The following is a 9520-nucleotide window of genomic DNA, read 5'->3' as shown; positions in this document are numbered from 1 at the left end:
GCCTCATTGCCCCAGCCCCAGTGTGTCTCAGCCTCATTCCCAATACCCCAAGTATGTCTCAGCCTCATTGCCCCTGCCCCAGTGTGTCTCAGCCTCATCGCCCCAGCCCCAGTGTATCTCAGCCTCATCGCCCCAGCACATTTCAGCCTCATCGCCCCAGCATCAGTGTGTCTCAGCCTCATTGCCCCAGCACCAGTGTGTCTCAGCTTCATCGCCCCAGCACCAGTGTGTCTCAGCCTCATCGCCCCAGCCCCAGTGCTTCTCAGCCTCCTTGCACCAGCCCCAGTGTGTCTCAGCCTCATTGCCAAAGCACCAGTGTGTCTCAGCCTCATCGCTCCAGCCCCAGTGTGTCTCAGCCTCATCGCCCCAGCCCCAGTGTGTCTCAGCCTCATTCCCAAAGCCCCAAGTATGTCTCAGCCTCATTGCCCCAGCACCAGTGTGTCTCAGCCTCATCGCCCCAGTCCCAGTGTTTCTCAGCCTCATCGCCCCAGCACCAGTGTGTCTCAGCCTCATCGCCCCAGCCCCAGTGTGTCTCAGCCTCATCGCCCCAGCACCAGTGTGTCTCAGCCTCATCGCCCCAGCACCAGTGTGTCTCAGCCTCATTCCCAAAGCCCCAAGTATGTCTCAGCCTCATCGCCCCAGCCCCAGTGTGTCTCAGCCTCATCGCCCCAGCCCCAGTGTATCTCAGCCTCATCGCCCCAGCCCCAGTGTGTCTCAGCCTCATTCCCAAAGCCCCAAGTATGTCTCAGCCTCATTGCCCCAGCACCAGTGTGTCTCAGCCTCATCGCCCCAGCCCCAAGTATGTCTCAGCCTCATCGCCCCTGCCCCAGTGTGTCTCTGCCTCATTGCTCCAGCCCTAGTGTGTCTCTGCCTCATTGCCCCAGCCCCAGAGTGACTCTGCCTCATTGCCCCTGCCCCAGAGTGTCTCAGCCTCATCGCCCCAGCACCAGAGTGTCTCAGCCTCATTGCCCCAGAACCAGTGTGTCTCAGCCTCATCGCCCCAGCACCAGAGTGTCTCAGCCTCATCGCCCCAGCACCAGTGTGTCTCAGCCTCATCGCCCCAGCCCAAGTGTTTCTCAGCCTCATCGCCCCAGCACCAGAGTGTCTCAGCCTCATCGCCCCAGCACCAGTGTGTCTCAGCCTCATCGCCCCAGCACCAGTGTGTCTCAGCCTCATCGCCCCAGCACCAGTGTGTCTCTGCCTCATCGCCCCAGCACCAGGGTGTCTCAGCCTCATCGCCCCAGCCCCAGTGTGTCTCAGCCTCATTGCCCCAGCACCAGTGTGTCTCAACCTCATCGCCCCAGCCCGAGTGTGCCTCAGCCTCATTGCCCCAGCCCCAGTGTGTCTCAGCCTCATTGCCCCAGCACCAGTGTGTCTCAGCCTCATCGCCCCAGCCCGAGTATGTCTCAGCCTCATTGCCCCAGCACCTTTGTGTCTCAGCCTCATTGCCCCAGCCCCAGTGTGTCTCAACCTCATTCCCAAAGCCCCAAGTATGTCTCAGCCTCATTGCCCCTGCCCCAGTGTGTCTCAGCCTCATCGCCCCAGCCCCAGTGTATCTCAGCCTCATCGCCCCAGCACATCTCAGCCTCATTGCCCCAGCATCAGTGTGTCTCAGCCTCATTGCCCCAGCACCAGTGTGTCTCAGCTTCATTGCCCCAGCACCAGTGTGTCTCAGCCTCATTGCCCCAGCACCAGTGTGTCTCAGCCTCATTCCCGAAGCCCCAAATATGTCTCAGCCTCATTGCCCCAGCACCAGTGTATCTCAGCCTCATTGCCCCAGCACCAGTGTGTCTCAGCCTCATTGCCCCAGCCCCAGTGTGTCTCAGCCTCATTGCCCCAGAACCAGTGTGTCTCAGCCTCATTGCCACAGCACCAGTGTGTCTCAGTCTCATCGCCCCAGCCCCAGTGTGTCTCAGCCTCATTGCTAAAGCCCCAAGTATGTCTCAGCCTCATTGCCCCAGCACCAGTGTGTCTCAGCCTGATTGCCCCAGCGCCAGTGTGTCTCCGCCTCATTGCCCCAGCACCAGTGTGTCTCAGCCTCATTCCCAAAGCCCCAAGTATGTCTCAGCCTCATTGCTCCAGCACCAGTGTGTCTCAGCCTCATTGCCCCAGCCCCAAGTATGTCTCAGCCTCATTGCCCCTGCCCCAGTGTGTCTCAGCCTCATCGCCCCAGCCCCAGTGTATCTCAGCCTCATCGCCCCAGCACCAGTGTGTCTCATCCTCATCGCCCCAGCACCAGTGTGTCTCAGCTTCATTGCCCCAGCACCAGTGTGTCTCAGCCTCATTGCCGCAGCCCCATTGTGTCTCAGCCTCATTCAAAAAGCCCCAAGTATGTCTCAGCCTCACTGCCCCAGCACCAGTGTGTCTCAGCCTCATTGTACCAGCACCAGTGTGTCTCAGCCTCATTGCCCCAGCCCCAGTGTGTCTCAGCCTCATTGCCCCAGCACCAGTGTGTCTCAGCCTCATTGCCCAAGCACCAGTGTGTCTCAGCCTCATTGCCCCAGCCCCAGTGTGTCTCAGCCTCATTGCCCCTGCCCCAGTGTGTCTCAGCCTCATCGCCCCAGCCCCAGTGTATCTCAGCCTCATCGCCCCAGCACATCTCAGCCTCATTGCCCCAGCATCAGTGTGTCTCAGCCTCATTGCCCCAGCACCAGTGTGTCTCAGCTTCATTGCCCCAGCACCAGTGTGTCTCAGCCTCATTGCCCCAGCACCAGTGTGTCTCAGCCTCATTCCCGAAGCCCCAAATATGTCTCAGCCTCATTGCCCCAGCACCAGTGTATCTCAGCCTCATTGCCCCAGCACCAGTGTGTCTCAGCCTCATTGCCCCAGCCCCAGTGTGTCTCAGCCTCATTGCCCCAGAACCAGTGTGTCTCAGCCTCATTGCCACAGCACCAGTGTGTCTCAGTCTCATCGCCCCAGCCCCAGTGTGTCTCAGCCTCATTGCTAAAGCCCCAAGTATGTCTCAGCCTCATTGCCCCAGCACCAGTGTGTCTCAGCCTGATTGCCCCAGCGCCAGTGTGTCTCCGCCTCATTGCCCCAGCACCAGTGTGTCTCAGCCTCATTCCCAAAGCCCCAAGTATGTCTCAGCCTCATTGCTCCAGCACCAGTGTGTCTCAGCCTCATTGCCCCAGCCCCAAGTATGTCTCAGCCTCATTGCCCCTGCCCCAGTGTGTCTCAGCCTCATCGCCCCAGCCCCAGTGTATCTCAGCCTCATCGCCCCAGCACCAGTGTGTCTCATCCTCATCGCCCCAGCACCAGTGTGTCTCAGCTTCATTGCCCCAGCACCAGTGTGTCTCAGCCTCATTGCCGCAGCCCCATTGTGTCTCAGCCTCATTCAAAAAGCCCCAAGTATGTCTCAGCCTCACTGCCCCAGCACCAGTGTGTCTCAGCCTCATTGTACCAGCACCAGTGTGTCTCAGCCTCATTGCCCCAGCCCCAGTGTGTCTCAGCCTCATTGCCCCAGCACCAGTGTGTCTCAGCCTCATTGCCCAAGCACCAGTGTGTCTCAGCCTCATTGCCCCAGCCCCAGTGTGTCTCAGCCTCATTGCCCCAGCACCAGTGTGTCTCAGCCTCATCTCCCCAGCACCAGTGTGTCTCAGCCTCATCGCCCCAGCACCAGTGTGTCTCAGCCTCATCGCCCCAGCCCCATTGTATCTCAGCCTCATCGCCCCAGCACCAGTGTGTCTCAGCCTCATTGCCCCAGCCCCAGTGTGTCTCAGCCTCATTGCACCAGCCCCAGTGTGTCTCAGCCTCATTGCCCCAGCACCAGTGTGTCTCAGCCTCATCGCCCCAGCCCCAGTGTGTCTCAGCCTCATCGCCCCAGCCCCAGTGTGTCTCAGCCTCATCCCAAAGCCCCAAGTATGTCTCAGCCTCATTGCACTAGCACCAGTGTGTCTCAGCCTCATCACCCCAGCCCCAAGTATGTCTCAGCCTCATCGCCCCTGCCCCAGTGTGTCTCTGCCTCATTGCCCCTGCCTCAGTGTGTCTCTGCCTCATTGCCCCAGCCCTAGTGTGTCTCTGCCTCATTGCCCCAGCCCCAGAGTGTCTCTGCCTCATTGCCCCAGCCCCAGAGTGTCTCTGCCTCATTGCCCCAGCCCCAGAGTGTCTCAGCCTCATTGCCCCAGCCCCAGAGTGTCTCAGCCTCACTGCCCCAGCCCCAGTGTGTCTCAGCCTCATTCCCAAAGCCCCAAGTATGTCTCAGCCTCATCGCCCCAGCACCAGTGTGTCTCAGCCTCATCGCCACAGCCTCAGTGTGTCTCAGCCTCATCGCCACAGCCTCAGTGTGTCTCAGCCTCATCGCCCTGGCACCAGTGTGTCTCAGCCTCATCGCCCCAGCCCCAGTGTGTCTCAGCCTCATCGCCCCAGCACCAGTGTGTCTCAGCCTCATCGCCCCAGCACCAGTGTGTCTCTGCCTCATCGCCCCAGCACCAGTGTGTCTCAGCCTCATCGCCCCAGCACCAGTGTGTCTCTGCCTCATCGCCCCAGCACCAGTGTGTCTCAGCCTCATCGCCGCAGCCGCAGTGTGTCTCAGCCTCATTGCCCCAGCACCAGTGTGTCTCAGCCTCATCGCCCCAGCCAGAGTGTGTCTCAGCCTCATTGCCCCTGCCCCAGTGTGTCTCAGCCTCATTCCCAAAGCCCCAAGTATGTCTCAGCCTCATTGCCCCAGCCCCAGTGTGTCTCAGCCTCATTCCCAAAGCCCCAAGTATGTCTCAGCCTCATCGCCCCAGCACCAGTGTGTCTCAGCCTCATCGCCACAGCCTCAGTGTGTCTCAGCCTCATCGCCCTGGCACCAGTGTGTCTCAGCCTCATCGCCCCAGCCCCAGTGTGTCTCAGCCTCATCGCCCCAGCACCAGTGTGTCTCAGCCTCATCGCCCCAGCACCAGTGTGTCTCTGCCTCATCGCCCCAGCACCAGTGTGTCTCAGCCTCATCGCCCCAGCACCAGTGTGTCTCTGCCTCATCGCCCCAGCACCAGTGTGTCTCAGCCTCATCGCCGCAGCCGCAGTGTGTCTCAGCCTCATTGCCCCAGCACCAGTGTGTCTCAGCCTCATCACCCCAGCCAGAGTGTGTCTCAGCCTCATTGCCCCTGCCCCAGTGTGTCTCAGCCTCATTCCCAAAGCCCCAAGTATGTCTCAGCCTCATTGCCCCAGCACCAGTGTGTCTCAGCCTCATTGCCCCAGCCCCAGTGTGTCTCAGCCTCATTCCCAATACCCCAAGTATGTCTCAGCCTCATTGCCCCTGCCCCAGTGTGTCTCAGCCTCATCGCCCCAGCCCCAGTGTATCTCAGCCTCATCGCCCCAGCACATTTCAGCCTCATCGCCCCAGCATCAGTGTGTCTCAGCCTCATTGCCCCAGCACCAGTGTGTCTCAGCTTCATTGCCCCAGCACCAGTGTGTCTCAGCCTCATTGCCCCAGCACCAGTGTGTCTCAGCCTCATTCCCGAAGCCCCAAATATGTCTCAGCCTCATTGCCCCAGCACCAGTGTATCTCAGCCTCATTGCCCCAGCACCAGTGTGTCTCAGCCTCATTGCCCCAGCCCCAGTGTGTCTCAGCCTCATTGCCCCAGAACCAGTGTGTCTCAGCCTCATTGCCCCAGCACCAGTGTGTCTCAGTCTCATCACCCCAGCCCCAGTGTGTCTCAGCCTCATTGCTAAAGCCCCAAATATGTCTCAGCCTCATTGCCCCAGCACCAGTGTGTCTCAGCCTCATTGCCCCAGCGCCAGTGTGTCTCCGCCTCATTGCCCCAGCACCAGTGTGTCTCAGCCTCATTCCCAAAGCCCCAAGTATTTCTCAGCCTCATTGCCCCAGCACCAGTGTGTCGCAGCCTCATCGCCCCAGCCCCAAGTATGTCTCAGCCTCATCGCCCCAGCCCCAGTGTGTCTCAGCCTCATCGCCCCAGCCTCAGTGTGTCTCTGCCTCATCGCCCCAGCTCCAGTGTGTCTCAGCCTCATCGCCCAGCCCCAGTGTGTCTCAGCCTCATCGCCCCAGCACCAGTGTGTCTCAGCCTCATCGCCCCAGCCCGAGTATGTCTCAGCCTTTTTGCCCCAGCCCCAGTGTGTCTCTGCCTCATTCCCAAAGCCCCAAGTGTGTCTCAGCCTCATTGCTCCAGCACCAGTGTGTCTCAGCCTCATTGCCCCAGCCCCAAGTATGTCTCAGCCTCATTGCCCCTGCCCCAGTGTGTCTCAGCCTCATCGCCCCAGCCCCAGTGTATCTCAGCCTCATCGCCCCAGCACCAGTGTGTCTCATCCTCATCGCCCCAGCACCAGTGTGTCTCAGCTTCATTGCCCCAGCACCAGTGTGTCTCAGCCTCATTGCCGCAGCCCCATTGTGTCTCAGCCTCATTCAAAAAGCCCCAAGTATGTCTCAGCCTCACTGCCCCAGCACCAGTGTGTCTCAGCCTCATTGTACCAGCACCAGTGTGTCTCAGCCTCATTGCCCCAGCCCCAGTGTGTCTCAGCCTCATTGCCCCAGCACCAGTGTGTCTCAGCCTCATTGCCCAAGCACCAGTGTGTCTCAGCCTCATTGCCCCAGCCCCAGTGTGTCTCAGCCTCATTGCCCCAGCACCAGTGTGTCTCAGCCTCATTCCCAAAGCCCCAAGTATGTCTCAGCCTCATCGCCCCAGCACCAGTGTGTCTCAGCCTCATTGCCCCAGCCCCAGTGTGTCTCAGCCTCATTGCCCCAGCACCAGTGTGTCTCAGCCTCATTCCCAAAGCCCCAAGTATGTCTCAGCCTCATTGCCCCAGCCCCAGTGTGTCTCAGCCTCATTCCCAAAGCCCCAAGTATGTCTCAGCCTCATCGCCCCAGCACCAGTGTGTCTCAGCCTCATCGCCACAGCCTCAGTGTGTCTCAGCCTCATCGCCCTGGCACCAGTGTGTCTCAGCCTCATCGCCCCAGCCCCAGTGTGTCTCAGCCTCATCGCCCCAGCACCAGTGTGTCTCAGCCTCATCGCCCCAGCACCAGTGTGTCTCTGCCTCATCGCCCCAGCACCAGTGTGTCTCAGCCTCATCGCCCCAGCACCAGTGTGTCTCTGCCTCATCGCCCCAGCACCAGTGTGTCTCAGCCTCATCGCCGCAGCCGCAGTGTGTCTCAGCCTCATTGCCCCAGCACCAGTGTGTCTCAGCCTCATCACCCCAGCCAGAGTGTGTCTCAGCCTCATTGCCCCTGCCCCAGTGTGTCTCAGCCTCATTCCCAAAGCCCCAAGTATGTCTCAGCCTCATTGCCCCAGCACCAGTGTGTCTCAGCCTCATTGCCCCAGCCCCAGTGTGTCTCAGCCTCATTCCCAATACCCCAAGTATGTCTCAGCCTCATTGCCCCTGCCCCAGTGTGTCTCAGCCTCATCGCCCCAGCCCCAGTGTATCTCAGCCTCATCGCCCCAGCACATTTCAGCCTCATCGCCCCAGCATCAGTGTGTCTCAGCCTCATTGCCCCAGCACCAGTGTGTCTCAGCTTCATTGCCCCAGCACCAGTGTGTCTCAGCCTCATTGCCCCAGCACCAGTGTGTCTCAGCCTCATTCCCGAAGCCCCAAATATGTCTCAGCCTCATTGCCCCAGCACCAGTGTATCTCAGCCTCATTGCCCCAGCACCAGTGTGTCTCAGCCTCATTGCCCCAGCCCCAGTGTGTCTCAGCCTCATTGCCCCAGAACCAGTGTGTCTCAGCCTCATTGCCCCAGCACCAGTGTGTCTCAGTCTCATCACCCCAGCCCCAGTGTGTCTCAGCCTCATTGCTAAAGCCCCAAATATGTCTCAGCCTCATTGCCCCAGCACCAGTGTGTCTCAGCCTCATTGCCCCAGCGCCAGTGTGTCTCCGCCTCATTGCCCCAGCACCAGTGTGTCTCAGCCTCATTCCCAAAGCCCCAAGTATTTCTCAGCCTCATTGCCCCAGCACCAGTGTGTCGCAGCCTCATCGCCCCAGCCCCAAGTATGTCTCAGCCTCATCGCCCCAGCCCCAGTGTGTCTCAGCCTCATCGCCCCAGCCTCAGTGTGTCTCTGCCTCATCGCCCCAGCTCCAGTGTGTCTCAGCCTCATCGCCCAGCCCCAGTGTGTCTCAGCCTCATCGCCCCAGCACCAGTGTGTCTCAGCCTCATCGCCCCAGCCCGAGTATGTCTCAGCCTTTTTGCCCCAGCCCCAGTGTGTCTCTGCCTCATTCCCAAAGCCCCAAGTGTGTCTCAGCCTCATTGCTCCAGCACCAGTGTGTCTCAGCCTCATTGCCCCAGCCCCAAGTATGTCTCAGCCTCATTGCCCCTGCCCCAGTGTGTCTCAGCCTCATCGCCCCAGCCCCAGTGTATCTCAGCCTCATCGCCCCAGCACCAGTGTGTCTCATCCTCATCGCCCCAGCACCAGTGTGTCTCAGCTTCATTGCCCCAGCACCAGTGTGTCTCAGCCTCATTGCCGCAGCCCCATTGTGTCTCAGCCTCATTCAAAAAGCCCCAAGTATGTCTCAGCCTCACTGCCCCAGCACCAGTGTGTCTCAGCCTCATTGTACCAGCACCAGTGTGTCTCAGCCTCATTGCCCCAGCCCCAGTGTGTCTCAGCCTCATTGCCCCAGCACCAGTGTGTCTCAGCCTCATTGCCCAAGCACCAGTGTGTCTCAGCCTCATTGCCCCAGCCCCAGTGTGTCTCAGCCTCATTGCCCCAGCACCAGTGTGTCTCAGCCTCATCTCCCCAGCACCAGTGTGTCTAAGCCTCATCGCCCCAGCACCAGTGTGTCTCAGCCTCATCGCCCCAGCCCCATTGTATCTCAGCCTCATCGCCCCAGCACCAGTGTGTCTCAGCCTCATTGCCCCAGCCCCAGTGTGTCTCAGCCTCATTGCACCAGCCCCAGTGTGTCTCAGCCTCATTGCCCCAGCACCAGTGTGTCTCAGCCTCATCGCCCCAGCCCCAGTGTGTCTCAGCCTCATCGCCCCAGCCCCAGTGTGTCTCAGCCTCATCCCAAAGCCCCAAGTATGTCTCAGCCTCATTGCCCTAGCACCAGTGTGTCTCAGCCTCATCACCCCAGCCCCAAGTATGTCTCAGCCTCATCGCCCCTGCCCCAGTGTGTCTCTGCCTCATTGCCCCTGCCTCAGTGTGTCTCTGCCTCATTGCCCCAGCCCTAGTGTGTCTCTGCCTCATTGCCCCAGCCCCAGAGTGTCTCTGCCTCATTGCCCCAGCCCCAGAGTGTCTCTGCCTCATTGCCCCAGCCCCAGAGTGTCTCAGCCTCATTGCCCCAGCCCCAGAGTGTCTCAGCCTCATCGCCCCAGCACCAGTGTGTCTCAGCCTCATCGCCCCAGCACCAGTGTGTCTCAGCTTCATTGCCCCAGCACCAGTGTGTCTCAGCCTCATTGCCCCAGCCCCAGTGTGTCTCAGCTTCATTCCCGAAGCCCCAAATATGTCTCAGCCTCATTGCCCCAGCACCAGTGTGTCTCAGCCTCAATGCCCCAGCACCAGTGTGTCTCAGCCTCATTGCCCCAGCCCCAGTGTGTCTCAGCCTCATTGCCCCAGCACCAGTGTGTCTCAGCCTCATTGCCCCAGAACCAGTGTGTCTC

This window comes from Taudactylus pleione, unplaced genomic scaffold (assembly GCF_031769625.1).
Source record: "Taudactylus pleione unplaced genomic scaffold, aTauple2 ptg000123l, whole genome shotgun sequence".
NCBI lineage: Eukaryota > Metazoa > Chordata > Amphibia > Anura > Myobatrachidae > Taudactylus > Taudactylus pleione.
This window is presented reverse-complemented; position numbering follows the sequence as displayed.